Below are 16477 nucleotides of genomic sequence, written 5' to 3' on the forward strand. Positions count from 1 at the left end.
ACCTCTTGATGAAAGTGAAAGAGGAGAGTCAAAAAGTTGGCTTAAAGCTCAACATTCAGAAAACAAAAATCATGGCATCTGGTCCCATCACTTCATGGGACAGAAAGTGTAGAGGAACTAAAAAACCTCTTGATGAAAGTGAAAGAGGAGAGTCAAAAAGTTGGCTTAAAGCTCAACATTCAGAAAACAAAAATCATGGCATCTGGTCCCATCACTTCATGGGAAATAGACGGGGAAACAGGGGAAACAGTGTCAGACTTTATTTTTCTGGGCTCCAAAATCACTGCAGATGGTGACTGCAGCCATGAAATGAAAAGACGCTTACTCCTTGGAAGGAAAGTTATGACCAACCTAGATAGCATATTGAAAAGCAGAGATATTACTTTGCCAACAAAGGTCTGTCTAGTCAAGGCTATGGTTTTTCCAGTAGTCACGTATGGATGTGAGAGTTGGACCTGTGAAGAAGGCTGAGCACTGAAGAATTGATGCTTTTGAACTGTGGTGTTGGAGAAGACTCTTGAGAGTCCCTTGGACTGCAAGGAGATCCAACCAGTCCATTCTAAAGGAGATCAGCCCTGGGATTTCTCTGGAAGAAATGATACTAAAACTGAAACTCCAGTACTTTGGCCACCTCATGTGAAGAGTTGACTCATTGGAAAAGACTCTGATGCTGGGAGGGATTGAGGGCAGGAGGAGAAGGGGACGACAGAGGATGACATGGCTGGATGGCATCACTGACTCGATGGACGTGAGTCTGAGTGAACTCTGGGAGTTGGTGATGGACAGGGAGGCCTGGCGTGCTGCGATTCATGGGGTCACAAAGAGTCGGACACGACTAAGCGACTGAACTGAACTGAACTGATGATATCAAAAACTAAAGCTAGACAAAGTGATAAACAACATGAATTTGATGAAATAAATGAAGATATAGCTGTAGTTTGTAATATCATTTCAGGCAGGATGGGCTAGGTTATGTTGCTATGAGAAAACAATCTTAAATTCTCAGTAAGCAAAAAATAAGCAAAGATTTATTTTTCACTCTTGGTACATATTCATCTTAGATCAGCTAGAATCTGTGCTCTGTCATCAGTCTGGGTCTCTGGGACCCAGACTGATTTATCTACCACAGCTCTAGTCACCACAACAGAAGATAGAAAGTGCTGAACTACAGACATTGAATCTTTAAAGCATCACATGTGAAACAGATCGCCAGTCCAGGTTTGATGCATGAGACAGGGTGCTCAGAGCTGGTGCACTGGGATGACCCAGAGGGATGCGATAGGGAAGGAGGTGGGAGGAGGGTTCAGGATGGAGAACACATGAACCCCCATGGCTAATTCATGTCAATGTATGGCAGAACCAATGCAATATTGTAGAGTTATATTTAAAAATTTAATAAAAAAATAAAGTATCACTTTGTCACTTATAATGACATTTTATTTCCATAGGTGGTCACACCTAACTTCACAGGGCAGAGGAATTGTGTCCTGATGCTAAATTGAAATAATCAGTAGATAACACTGACTATCACACTGTGCAGTTATTTAACAAGAACATGTCAGATCCATACGTACTATTTATGAAAGGATATGCAAGCTAAGTAAGAATCAAAACAAAAACAAGTAACACTTAAAATCTTCAAATTTTATGACATGCAAATCATCCTGATAAAGTTTTTTTATTTTTTTTAAGTTGCAGAACTTGTGGGTATTACTGCATTTGGCTTATGTGACAGAAACCCAACTATAACGGCTTAACCAAAAATGCTTTTGCTTTTCATACATAACAAAAGAAGTTTGGATATAGGCTGTCGAGGGCTGGTTTAGGTGATCTAGGTTTAGTGATCTAGGCTCATTCCAGTTTCCCAGTCAACCATCCACGTGCTGTGTGTGCTCAGTCACCCAGTCATGTCTGATTCTCTGATTCTTTGTGATCCCATGGACGGTAGCCTGCCAGGCTCCTCTGTCCATGCAATTTTCCAAGCAAGAATACTGGAATGGGTTATCATTTCCTACTCCAGGGTATCATCCCAACCCAGGGATTGAACCTGTGTCTCCTGTATTGACAGGCAAATTATTTACCACTGTACCAGCTGGGAAGCCCCAGCCACCCATAACATGGGGCTTTAATTCTCACTGTTGGAAAATGCATAGTTTATCTCCAGACATTGAATCATCATCCCTACAGGCAGATTCAAGGGATAACGGCAAAGGTTATCTTTTAATTGGGCAAACTGCCATTCCTGATAAAGTCAAGGCTTTTTTAATACAAAAGAAGGGGGACTGTAAAGATAGATATTGGGTGGTTAGCTCTTTTATATCACACTCTTTTCGTTGATGATGTAACATGAACATTGTCCCATATCATTATTCATTCCTTGCAAATATGCACCATAATTTATCATACTACTCCCCAGTTGTTAGACAATTAGATTATTCCTTGTTTTCAGCATTTTACGTAATGTTGCAATTAACATTCTTCTATAAAAATTTGCCTAAACCTCTAATTGTTTCCTTACTATATTATGGTGCTGATGATATGAAATTTACAGTCTAGCTTTAAGGTTTCTTTTTTTTTCCTTCAGTTTCAAGTTATTAGGTAGCAAAGCATAAAAACCTTTTAGATACTTTCCAGTTACTTAGGATATGAACAAGTCTTCCCTAATTTAAGTTACCACAAGAACTTTTAGTCCAGGACTAAAGACTCTGTTTATTAAGAAGTATAAACACTGAGAGGCAACATTCAGAAAATAGAGTTCTGAGACACTGTCAATGCCTGTGTGGCTGCGTGCGGTGGTGGAGATGAAGGTGGCAGTGTAGTCTAACAGGAGCGGTGGCAGCACCCCTGGTGGAGGCAAAGGCGCTGACTGCGGTACTCCCGGGGCTGCGGAGGGGGTGCCGGAAGGTGGTGCAGCGGCGGAGGTGGCGGCAGCGGTAAGGGAAATGATGGACGTGGTGGTGAGAAAGACAGATGGCGGTGAAGGACTGGTAGGGCTGGCTGGTAGTGGTGGAGGTGGTGGCTAGAGAATGTGAAGATATTCTTGTTATAGGCTATTTCGTATGCACCTTTTCAAATCCTCTCTCAGAATTAACTTCTTTACTGCAACCAGCCACTGTTGTAGCAATAAGTTCCATGGAGGCTTTAACATCCTACAAGTATAACTTGATGTAATTCAAGAGTACATTGTATAGGATCTTCCTGCCTACTTTGACTTCCCGTCCTGGGGCTTCTCTGATGCCACATGGGATGCTTATTGATCCAGGCTTGGTACTTCTGTGTGTAGACTTCAGAAATGTAAGGAAGTTAACATCTGTGGAGAGATCCTTGATCAAAATGGGATAAATGCTTTCTAACTTTGCTTCTTGGGCAAGCCACCCAGATATGTATTTCATGAAGCTCCTTCAGAGAATTCCACAGAATCAAGTTCCATTTTCCCACACTGGAGGCCAACTCAATAATATATCCTCCAGTTGATTTTTTTTCTCCTTCCTTGCTCTCCTTTATTCCTGCTTTTTATTGCTACGGCCTAGGATCACATCCCATAATTTAATACCTGATCATAAGCCTTTGTTTTAGGTTCAGTTTTTAAGGGAACCTGGTTAAGGCCAGGAAAGCTGTTTAAAGAAGGGCTTTACAGAATGACACTACCTAGGTTGATTATGCATGGTTCAGAAATGTATTTTTATTTATTTAAGTGTTGCAAATTTGATCCATAGGAATTTATTGCACTCGAGATAGTATATCTCCAGGACCTAACATATTATTTAACACAGAGCAGATGCTCAGTAAAAGCACCAGGAATGAATAAAAGAATGAATTAAAAGCAGCCAGTTTCAAAGCCCAAGGGCCAAGCTCACATCAATACATATATATCAATCAGAATTGCTATCTACTAGTGAAACCAAATAAAATTAGATAATTATTTGGTGAATACAGAATTAGAAGAGAGTTAGCTAATATAAGAAATAAGCCTGTGAAGCAAAAGCTAACTAACAGACCAAGCAATCTGACATGCACAGTATGAGTCATTCTGGGCCTCTTCTCTGGAAAAAACTATATCAATCTAAAATTTTCTTACTCTCAAATGCTTTTTTTTTCTATTTTACAACTCCATCAACCAATCATGTGTTATTGCTACCCAGTGGTAGTAATATCAAAAATTTCAAGCATAAATTGACCTTTCTTAACCTTGGCTACATTTTAAGGACGTCTCTGTTGGTCTCTATACAGTCTATGGGGTCGCAAAGAGTCAGACATGACTGAGCAACTAAGCACAGCACATTGTATCGTAAGGTGACTCCAAGCCACAGTACAAGATGGCCTGTGTGTGGTCCATTCCTGCAGAAAGCTCATCCTATAGACCCTACTTGGGCTTTTGTATCTTGCCCCAAATTTTGACATAAAGCTCATTGTTGAGTCTTCTGTAACTGATAGTTTTAGTCTTATAGCCCTGGATCACCCTAAGCTGAAGAGGATAAACTCTGTGCTTTCGATTTTTTCCAAGCATAGAGCATGAAGATTGGGCAAAGGCCCATTGGACCACCTACTCTACCACCACACACACACAAATCTTAAGAAATCTTTTCTCAAATTAATAATCATTGCTGAGGTTACAATTTAAAAATATTGATTCTTACATTTTGATTTAAAAGCAACAAGTAAACTAAAATAAATTTGAAACACAAGTTTAGGCTGATTTTTAGAATGTATTTGTAATTGGCCACAGGACCACCTAAGACATAGAGGACCACCAGTGGCCCTGAGATCACAATTTGAGAACCATTTATGTATACCACAGCAAATGTACATCCTGGCAGAAACTGAAGTGAAATAAACATGTTTAATTTCTGCTAATTTCACTTTCATCTTTAGAAAAACAAACTCTTTTTTATCCTTCTTGATTGGGTTGCAAGGAGTCAGACTTAACATTGTCACCTCTTTCAGTTCTGGGAAAACAGAATCTAGAAAAACAAGAAAAAGGTTAACAGCAGGCTTAAAGATCCAGTTTATAGCTGACTGGTGAATCTGAGAGTAGTGACTAAACCATCTCAGGGAGCTGGCTGAGGCAATTTGCTGTATATGTTTCTGACGGTGATAAGATTTTTTCCAGTAGGTGTGTTACTGCACTTCATGTATGTTTGCTTATTAAAATACTCTGAAAAGGGTTAAATGAGTTGTGGCCAGAAGTGGTATGTGCTATTCTAACATTCATTTTCCCATTCTTTTTGATATTTTGCCCAGTTGAAAGCCTAGATTTCCCAGCATTGCTCTCACCATTTGGGGACCCAATAAGAAATACCAGATCATGTTGTGTGGGGGTTCCAGGAAGTCTTCTTGAAAGGAAAAAGAGAGCATGAGAACTCCTTGATCACCTCCTTTCTCCTCCCTGAAATATGAATATAAAAATTAGAAGGTGAGGATCACAAGGATATATTCCTGCACCTTAAAGGCATGTCCAAGGATGCTAAGAATGATGGAGAAGCAAGAAAAAAGGAACAGCATGCTAGTAACACCACCAGTAAATGGGAGGGAAACTTTTATCTGATTTCCCTATTTCGGTTTTGTTGACCTATGCAGTCAAACATAATCCTACAAAAGACAGTGAGTTTGAAAGCATACGACAGCATACCTACTGCTCCATCCTGGTTTCCTGACTATACCATCACCAAGGATCTGGGAGGGAGGGGTATCTTCTCAGATCGTGGTTTGGGCAATAAAATGCAATCTCTTTCTTCCTTTAGCTCATGTGTCACCTTTTATAGGAGCTATTTAAAAAATAACACATCCAGACTTTTCTTCTTCTTTCTTTTTTCCTTTCCTTACTTTCCTTCCTCCTTCTCTATCTCCCTCCCCAAGACATTTTATGAACTTACCATATTTTGGAAATTTCATGAGATTTGGTGGGGTGCAAAGAAATCCCCAAACTTCAGTTTCTCATTTCCCCCCTCTCCTATAAGCATCAGCTAATTAGATGTGTCCACCTAGGGTTTTGAACCTGGAACTAATGACACAAAGAAGTAGGGGTGGGAGATTCTCTATGGAGACAGTTGGGATGGTAACATCCATCAAGGGCGGTAAGTGGCACGGAGCTAGCTATGACAACTGTCAATGCCCTTTAGCCACCAATATCAAGTGTTTGTCACTCAGGCGTGTCTGACTCTTTGCAACCCCATGAACTGTAGTCCACCAGGCTCCTCTATCCACAGAATTCTCCAGACAAGAATACTGGAATGGGTTGCCATTTCCTCCTCCAGGGGATCTTCCTGACCCAACGATCAAACCCAAACCTCCTGCATTGCAGGCAGATTCTTTATTATCTGAGCCACCAAGGAAGCTTCAACATCAAGGGCCACATCTACAGTTGAACAGGTTGAGTTCATCACTCATTGCAGTGAGTGCTAAGTCACTTCAGTTGTGTCCAACTCTGTGCGACCCCATAGACAGCAGCCCACCAGGCTCCCCCGTCCCTGGGATTCTCCAGGCAAGAACACTGGAGTGGGTTGCCATTTCCTTATCCAATGCATGAAAGTGAAAAGTGAAAGTGAAGTCGCTCAGTCGTGTCCGACCCTCAGCGACTCCATGGCCTGCAGCCCACCAGGCTTCTCCATCCATGGGATTTTCCAGGCAAGAATACTGGAGTGGGGTGCCATTGCCATCTCCGCATTGCAGTGAGGGAGTGTGTAAATCACAGAGAACCACAGAGTGTCTCAGTAAGAGGATTTTAGGAAAAAAACAAAAAACAAAACCTGTTGTAGGATTTGGGCTTTGGTTGATAAGATAGAAGAAGGGAGGGCTCACTCTAGATAGGATACTATCAGAACCAGGGGGCAGTTCTGCAATGGTCTCAGTAAATCTACTCACAGAGAGGGCAGACCAGAGCAAGGATAAAGCTGTAATCAGTAACAAAATAGTAGGTACTCATTCAGCCAAAGGGGAAATATTGAGTATTTTGTGCTGCACAGGGACCTTGTCTGAGGCTTTACTGTGAGCAAATGATATGGTTTAATTGTGCACATCAGATCAGATCAGTTCTCAGATATCAGGGACAGCTTTTTTCTTGTGAGCAGAATCGGTTGTCAGCAGTAGCAGTGGTAGAAACTGTAGCATCTGGTGTTCGGTGCAATGTACTAAATAGACAGATTCTATTTTCACCATGGTTTCTTCTTCTTGCCCACTTCATGAGGCCGGTTTCCTAATCTTGTGCATAATTATGTGAACTACCCAATACCCTATCAATAACTTTTTTTTTCCTATTTAAATAAACCAAAGCCAACTATGACCCTTATCATTTACAAAACTCTTTCCTTGTGTGTAATAACAGTTATTTTTGCAACAGAAAATGAAAGTAACACAGCTATAAATTGCTTTATAGCTATTCCCTAGGTAGGAATATATCTACATATTATTTTTATGCTAAAAGCATTTTGCCATTTTAAAACTACAGTTATATGATTCTGGAAAACGTCTATCTTCATATGAATGATGAGTCTTTCAAGACAATATGGGAGTGCATTTGGGACTATTAAACCTGAACTGATCTATCTGAGTTTGAAGGAATGTCCCACTAATGCCTGCATTAACAGCAGACACTATGCCTTAGACAGGAAGTACCAGTGTAGAGTATCACCCTTAAAAGGGTGCAAGAATTTAAGTAAGAAAGATTTCAGATTTTATTCCAGCTTTCCAAAGCAAGTTCAATGTTATAAAACTTATATTTCCCTGTGTTGTACCTGCCGGCTTCCCTTGTGGCTCAGATGGTAAAGCGTCTGTCTGCAATGCAGGAGACCAGGGTTCAATCCCTGGGCTGGGAAGATCCCCTGGCAATGGAAATGGCAGCCCACTCCAATATTCTCGCCTAGAAAATCCCATGGATTGCGGAACCAGGTAGGCTACCATCCATGGGGTCGCAATGCGGTCATGTTACTCCCACGTAAAGTGTGTTAGTTGCTCAGTCGTGTCTGACTCTGTGATCCTAGTGACTGTAGCCCAGCCCAGGCTCCTTTGTCCATGGGCTTCTTCAGGCAAGAATACTGGAGTGGGCAGCCATTTCTTTCTCCAGGGGATCTTCCCCACCCAGGGACTGAACCTGGGTCTCCTGCATTGCAGGCAGATTTTTTTTATCATCTGAGCCACCAGGGAAGCCCACTCATGTATAATCTTGCCCACTAATCATGACTACTGGTACTAGGATTCAGCACTGGTAATGGTCTCAGTCAGTCCACAGACTGGATGGAAATACCAGAGATATATAGGATTCCTGTTCTCGGAATCTCATGGGATTTGTTTTTCTTGTGTTGCCTTATCTGAAGCTGTATAACTTCCCATACTTTATTTGATTTAGCTTAAGTGATTTATTCAGCCAAAGCAAGACGGTTAAATAGAACCCCCTACTATTGGCCAGGAAGTGTTCTAGGAGTGAGGGGAGGGGAAGGCAATGTCCTTGCTTACCCCTGACCCCACCCCTACCTGCTCACAGGCCAGTGAAAGAGGAGGCAGAGGACAGGTGACAAAGCCATAAATATAATGAAATGACAGAAGTGTCAGGAGCTCTGTCATTCAGTTCCCCTACCTTCCCAAGTGTGAAGCTTCCCTGCCATGGGGGGTTGCCCTCCCCTTAGGCGTATGGCTCTGGGACTGAGGCGAGAGTTGGAAGGCCGATAAAGGATGTATCGTCCGAGGAGGTCTGTGTGGATTTGGAGGCCTGTGCGGCAGTGGTGGCCACCAAACTGGAAAGAAAAGGGGATGTGGAGCCAGGCCCTCCTCTCTGCTGTTGGGGCAGGCTCACCTGGAGCAGAGCCAGAGCTCAGGATGGATTCCATCTCCCGCCAGTCCTTGCTGGGTGATATGGGGCACTGTAGCCTCCTGGGTCCTCCAAGGATGCCTCCCACTTCCTTTCTTCTGGGCACAGCTCTCTTCCTTCTTGGGCAACCTCCTGGGCTCTGCTGGAATCCTCTGTCATCTCCTCAATTCTTTTCCTTTTCTCTGATATTAGGGAAAATTCCCCTAGCCTGCCCTGCTTCCTCCTTGGAAACCTTCCTTTATCTTCTGGATCTTTCACAAAAGATCTGAAGCCTGCCCCAACCCTAAACTCCATCTGGGGTCAATGGAAACCTGTTTCCCTTTGCTCTAGGGCAAGGAGGGCTGGTTTTTGAAGTCTTCTCAGGAGGTCGGAAAATAGTTGTATTCCATCATTCAAATGTAGAAAAGAAATTCAAGAAAAGCAAAAGAGCTTGAGATATATATATATATATATATATATATATATATATAAATTGAAACATATAAATGGTAATCACAGGAACTACCATAATGGTAACTGCACTAAGAGGACCTAAAGAGAGGACACCAGGCAAACTGACTCATATAGAAAGTGATGATTGAATGGAAGAATGGCTAGGTGTTTACAGACAGAAAAACCATCTAAGAAATTTCATTACAAGAAGAGAAAGAGGAAACTGCATGTTTTTAAGCAGAGAGGCTTAATGGAATGGACATTATCTCATGAGAGCACAGTATAAACTACTTTGGTTGAAAACAAAGAAGTTAGAAAATATGAGTTCTGTTGTTACCAACTGTGTAATCTGATTTGAGAGTGCATAAGAGCACAGACATAACAGCTAATATTTGTTAGGCATTTACTAAACATTTAAAAATATTGCCCTTTCTCTTTTGCACAGTTGAATATATGTGTAGTTGTGTTTTATGTCGGGTACTCCGCTGCAAAACAGTAAAATCAGGACACAGACAAAAATATATATAGTCTTAAGTATAAAAGATGTTCTATCTTCCTTAATCCCCACAGCAACTGAGATGGATGTTGTTTATTATAGCTATTTTACAAATGAGAGAACTGAGGGTGGAGACAGTGGGTCCTCGTACATTCTTATAAGGATGACAAATGTAGAAATTACCTGTAAGTGATCCACATGTGGACAGGTGAATCAGGGCACTTTTGAAGAACATTCGTCTTTACTGAACTTTCAGATCATATTTCAAAGGATGCAGGCAGATGGAGAACTTTGGGGGTCCCTGAGGAGCTGGCTGGACACATCAGGGTAACTTGGCTGAGAAAATGTGTCCACATGGTATTTGCTAGTTCATTACACCCTCACTGGCAAGGTTATGAGGAGATGTCACTGAGTGTGAAGGATACAGAGCCTGGCATGGGAGCAAAGTTCCAACCATTAAAAACAGAAATGTGTTTCAGTCTTCTGGCTCAGATCACAAGCTGTTGCTGTTTTTCAGTCACTAAGTCATGTCCGACTCTTTGTGACCCCATGGACTGCAGCATGCCAGGCTTCCCTGTCCTTCACTATCTCCTGGAGTTTACTCAAATTCATGCCCATTGAGTTGGTGATGCCATCCAACAAAGTCATCCTCTGTTGCCCCTTCTCCTCCTGCCCTCAGTCTTTTCCAGCATTAAAGTCTTTTCTATTGAGTTGGCTCTTCACATCATGTGGCCTAAGTATTGGAGCTTCAGCTTCAGCATCAGTGCTTCCAATGAATATTCAGGGTTGATCTCCTTTAGGATTGACTGGTTTGATCTTCTTGCAGTCCACAAGACTCTCAAGAGTCTTCTCCATCACCACAGTTCGAAAGCATCAATTCTTCGGTGCTCAGCCTTCTTTATGGTCCAACTCTCCCATCCATACATGACTACTGGAAAAACCATAGCTTTGACTAGATGGAGCTTTGTTGGCAAAGTAATGTCTCTGCTTTTTAAGATGTTGTCTAGGTTTGTCATAGCTTTTCTTCCAAGGAGCAAACGCCTTTTAACATCATGGCTGCAGTCACCATCCAGAGTGATTTTGGAGCTCAAGAAACTAAAATCTATCACAAGGCAATCAACCAATTGTAACATTAGGTTTTTATCTTCAGCCCTGACCAAGGAGGAAACAGTTGTGGCCAAGAGTCATGGAAATTCCAGCTCTTTAGACTGGCCTTGAGGAAGGACAGCTAGACTCACTCTTTTTTTTTTTTTTTTAATATAAATTTATTTATTTTAATTGGAGGCTAATTACTTTACAATATTATATTGGTTTTGCCATACATCAACATGAAGCTGAGAGTGGTTGATACCAAAACTTTCCTTGAGCACACTTGAAAAGGGATACCCAGGAGCTGAGTATCTCAGGATAAAATTGAAGATGAGTTCCACCTGAAGCACACTCTGGCCCTTGAAGACCAGTCAGATACAGACAAGCAGTGGAGCTGAGTAGACTAAGTATCTGCCTCATGGGAGCTTTCTCTGTTCAATATTGTTTTTTCCACTAAAGTGTTTACACATTATAATGTTAGTATGATAATAATAACAAATAACAACAACAGCTACTACTATACTACACTTACTGCATAAGGAAGGTGGTGTTCTAAGCAGTTTTCACAAATTAACACAATCTTCAAAATGAATTCTTGACATTATCATTATAATCCCCATTTTGCAAATGAGAAAACTGAAGCATAAAGCAGTTAAATACTCTCTTGTGTTCACTCATCTAATGTGAAGGCAGAATCTAACCCAGGCATCCAGGTTCTAAAGCTGTTGGCACTGCCTCTTCTTAGATACTTTTTAAGTATTACATAAGTATACTTAAAATACTTAAATACTTTTTAAGTATTACTCCTGGGACTCCAGGAGTAAACACATAATGAAGACAGTTTCCTTTCTTATAATTCAGGTTTGACTCAGTTTCCCCTTCCTAAAATGGGTGTATATTATATATAACATAATCACCATCATGGGTCACCCATGATGGCGATTATGTTATATATACTATATAATAGTATATATAATCCATCGTGGGAGTTTTGGAAATGTATTCAATGTTGGTATAGTACTTGGAGGCCCATTAAATGTGCTATAAAGTGTAGACAAAGAAACATTTTCAAATTGCTTATTGATGATGGCAGTGGAAGTTGAAGTTTCCTTTAAAGTTTCTTACTTTAAAGGTTCTCCAGTGGTTCCTTCTTTGTGGTATTTCCTATGGCCCCTTTTTCTAGCTCTCCCATGCAGAAGAAAATAGAATGACAGATGGGGAACTGCCCACCCACATCAAGTCAGCCACTCATAATTAGCTTCCTTAATCAAAGGTAACCCTCCCTTTATGATTAATCATCATTTTACAGTACAATTAAGAGGAAAAAGAACCAAATGAAAATATTAAGTTGGAGGCAATGAAAACTCATTCGATAATATTGCCATTACATTGAGCAAAGAAATACACAGAGCTCCCCTGGAAATATTTTCCCTGTCAAAATTTATGTCTTTTCTAAAGGGTGTGTGCGAGGGGGGTGTTTTTCTTCACTCACTCTATGTGGATGTAATGAGTAAATGTTAGCTTTGTGTCTTAGTTTGGCCCATTAAGAGTTATGCACCATGGCGATTTACAAACAAGAGGGTGACCAGGTAAGCAGAGCCAACATAAGTTTGATGAATAAGGAGAAAATGACAAATTATTGACAAAACATAATCTGGGAGCTGAGATTGTCATATTGCACTTCAAGGAAAGGCAGTCAACCCCTAAGTAGCCACCACTTCGATCAGGTTAGGTTGGCTCTTATCTTTAATGACTGGGGGCCGAGGATTCACCCACCATTTGCAACAAAGCACTCCAATATTTTTCAGGAGCAAAAGCACTTTTCACTGGATGTTCCAGAGTAGCTCATTGAAGTAAGAGCCAGGCGTGTAAACGACCTCCTGAAAGAACTGGCAGGCTTGGAGAACACTGAGCCCCAAAGCAAGAGTTGTTTGTGAGGCGCTCCTCCAGCTTTAACTGGGGAGGGGAGGCCAGCAGGCAGGGAGGCAGGCAGAGGTGGGCGGCTGTCTGAGGGCGGAGGGGAAATGTTTATTCAGAGCAAGTTAAAAGGTGGAGAGCAGACAAATCGCTGTGTGGGGCTGCTGGAAGGGTGAATTTGGGAGATACCTACTGGGCTCCCAGGAGAAAAGGAGAGATGCTAATGCTAGCTGTGTTGCAACCTAAACCCATCTTTCCCATCTGGGGTTAAAATCTTTGCTTTTTCGCAAAGAAGGCACAGGCTTTCCTGCCCCCAATCCCCCTGGGCACAGGGAGTGCAGAAAGTTTTCCTTGGTAGGTAAGTTGTTTTTATGTGAAACCATTTTGGCCAAGGTGGGGATTTTTCACTTGGGTGTCAGTGGTGCCCTTCTGATGTTTATAAAACGTAGCAAATGTACAGTTTGAACAGTTATTTTAGGTAAAAACGTCAATTTCTTCATAGAGTCAGGCACTCTAAGTTCTGTGTTTGAGACAAATTCTTAGATTTTCCAGTGTTGAGAAAACTTTCACCTTGCTTCACACGGTTCTCAAGTTGAGTTATGACCCCAACAGCCCTCGGCTCTCGAAAGTGCGCTGATGGGGGTCAATTAAAAACAACCGAAAAGAAGAAAATGTAATTTTCTATCTCATGAAGGAGGGGGAATGATATAGACCCGTTCAGGGTGGAATCAAGACTAGAGATGTCAATCTATTCATTTCTCTTTGAGACTTGGTCCCCTTGCTAGGAGCGTTGGCAGGGGTGGGGTGAGATGGTGGTTACTGCCTCAGTGCTGTCTCTTAAACCTAATTTTCAAATCTCTCTCCACCTCAACTTCTACCTACTGAAATATGCATTTATGGTCACTAAAATGTCCAGATAAATTTGATATAAGGGGATATTTGTCTGAATCATGACCATTATCCCTCTGGGTTTGTGGTTTGTAACCTCTTTCCTTCCACTTTGAAAGCCTTCCTTGGTCTCCTGATTCTGACTTCCTTTCCTTTCTCTTTTCACTTCTTCCTAAAGCTGTTCAAAATCAACCTAATTCAACTGCATGATTATCTTGGGACTTGAGCTGTTTTAGCATAGAACTCTGCAAACTCCATGCCATCAAGACTAGAGATGTCAATCTATTCAGTATTTCAAAAGTTCCTGAGAGAATGATTGCCAAGGCATCACTCATTCATATGACTGAGAGCTTCTCATATTTAGAAACTCAGGTGTTCTTCCTAAATGTAAATCTATTTTCTCATAAGGATTCATGGAATGGTTTTTCATTCCTTTTCCTATACCATTTATAAATTTTGAGAATGATTAGAGTTCTTAATTAGCCTTTTTCACATAGGATAATTCCATTTTCTTTTTTCCTTTTGCCACGTAATTTATTTCCTGCTTCAAAGTGTATAGTGTATTTTTAGAGAATCTAGACAGGTGTTGAATAAAGGGTTGTATCTCACTTGATCTTTTAAGTGTAATTTTTATTTTATATTACAGTATAGTTGATTTCCAGTGTCGGGTTGGTTTCAGGTGTACAGCAAAGCGATTCAGTTATATGACACATATATCCACTCTTTTTCAGATTCTTTTCCCATATAGGTTATTACAGAATATAAAGTATAGTTCCCTGTACTTATACAGTAGATCCTTATTGATTATTTTGTATAAAGTAGTGTATATCTGCTAATCCCAAACTCCTAATTTATCCCTCCCCCTACCTTTTCCCCTTTATAACCATAAATTTGTTTTTGAAGTTTGTTCTGTTTTGTAAATAAATTCATTTTATCTTTTTAAAAAAAGATTCAACATATAAGTGATATCATATTTGTCTTTATTGGTCTGACTTACTTCCCTTAGTATGATAATCTCTAGGCCATCCACATTGCTGCAAATGGCATTATTTCATTCTTTTTTATGCTTTTTTATGGCTAATATTTGTTGCCATTTACTGATTATCTTCTCTGTTTTTATATTTAAGGGCTTCCCTGGTGGCTCAGAGGTTAAAGTGTCTGCCTGCAATGTGGGAGACCTGGGTTCTATCCCTGGGTGGGGAAAATCCCCTGGAGAAGGAAATGGCAACCCACTCCAGTATTCTTGCCTAAAGAAGTCCATGGACAGAGGAGCCTGGCAGGCTTGAGTTCATGGGATCGCAAAGAGTTGGATACAACTGAGTGAGTAACACACACATCATTTACTGATGATCTTCTCTGTGTTTTATATTTACCACCATATTTGTTCCTCACAACGTTCCTCAAGATACATGTTAAATATAGCTATTTTTTAGGAGAATAAATGTGTTCAGAATGCTCAAAATACTTACCAAGATTCCTGGCTAGAATGCAGTGCAGTGGGGTTCACAGCCAAACCTGCCGACCCCCAGTCTCTGCTTCTGTGCACTTGTAACAGATAAGACTCATGTGTGACCAGAAATGTTTATAAGCAAGAACTCTTCCCCTGGAGTTCAGTGGTGACCCTCTGACCTTCCCCCTGACACTTGAGAGAATCCAAGTGTATTGTCTTTCCTATTGTGTAGGTTTTTACTTGGCTGCAGTTTTCTCTTATTATCTTTCTTTGGTCCCCAATTGTTCACTTTACCAATCAGTCCAATTTGATGTCTCATCTTGTTCTCAGAAGTGAGGAGAAAAATCAAATACAGGGAGAAAAGTCTACTTTGTAGCCTTTTAAAGTTTTTAAAAATTAAAATTCCAAAGTAGTACATGAGTACATGCCCTTTGTACAAATTTCAAATAACATCGAGGCAAAAGGAAGGAAAACATGAAGTCCTTCTTTACCAACTTGGGTACCCATGTAGTTTCATAGGGATCATTTTCCTATGCCCTCAAATTATTTGTGGAAATGAGTAGGGAATAAACAAATAGCAAATACTCCATTTGAACTTTCCAATCAAAACTAACCACAAGAGATTTGAGGGGCCTCCAGAGCTGTTTTATTCACCTATTAAATGAGAAACCAGTAATGTCATCTTTGACCACTTGCTGAGCTTCTTTACTTTTGGTTTAAAAAAAAGTCTGCTTTTGCTGCTCCTTCTGGAAATTCTAGGACACACTTTTTCCAGACTCATCCTTGGTTATCTCTCTGATCCTGTCCCACCACAACTGATTACCAATGTCTGTGGGTTGGATGCTATAGTTGGAGACCTATGCCTTCCAGAAAATGGTGGGCAGACTTCTGAAGGGATGTTCTTCAGTTTTCAAATAGAATGAATAGTCTCTGTATTAGAAAATCATGATCAGCCTTCATCTCCACCTTTGCTGCTGTACTTTCTTGTTTATTCTTTACTTTGAGCCCTCCTCTGTTGATGTCCCCAGTCATGCACACCCTTGCTTGAATTGTATTTGGACTCATGTCTTGTTAGAGCTTCCCTGCTGACTCATATGGTAAAGAATCTGCCTACTTTAAATGCGGGAGACCTGGGGTCAGTCCCTGGGTGGGGAAGATCCCCGGGAAAAGGAAATGGCTACCCACTCTGGTATTCATGTCTTGTACTTTGTGACCCTTCCTGTGCCTTTCTTTATAATTGCAGAGTCTAGGTTTTAATATGAGGGCAATAAACATTGCCATATACACAGTGGTTAATTCCTCCCATTGCTTTGTCTCTTAAAAACCATACCATCTCCAGAGAAAATGAAACCAATTGTTCACTTTGTAGTGTAAACAGCATTTGGAAGTTGCGGCCATATATTTT

This window comes from Bubalus kerabau, chromosome 1 (assembly GCF_029407905.1).
Source record: "Bubalus kerabau isolate K-KA32 ecotype Philippines breed swamp buffalo chromosome 1, PCC_UOA_SB_1v2, whole genome shotgun sequence".
Taxonomy (NCBI): Eukaryota; Metazoa; Chordata; class Mammalia; order Artiodactyla; family Bovidae; genus Bubalus; species Bubalus kerabau.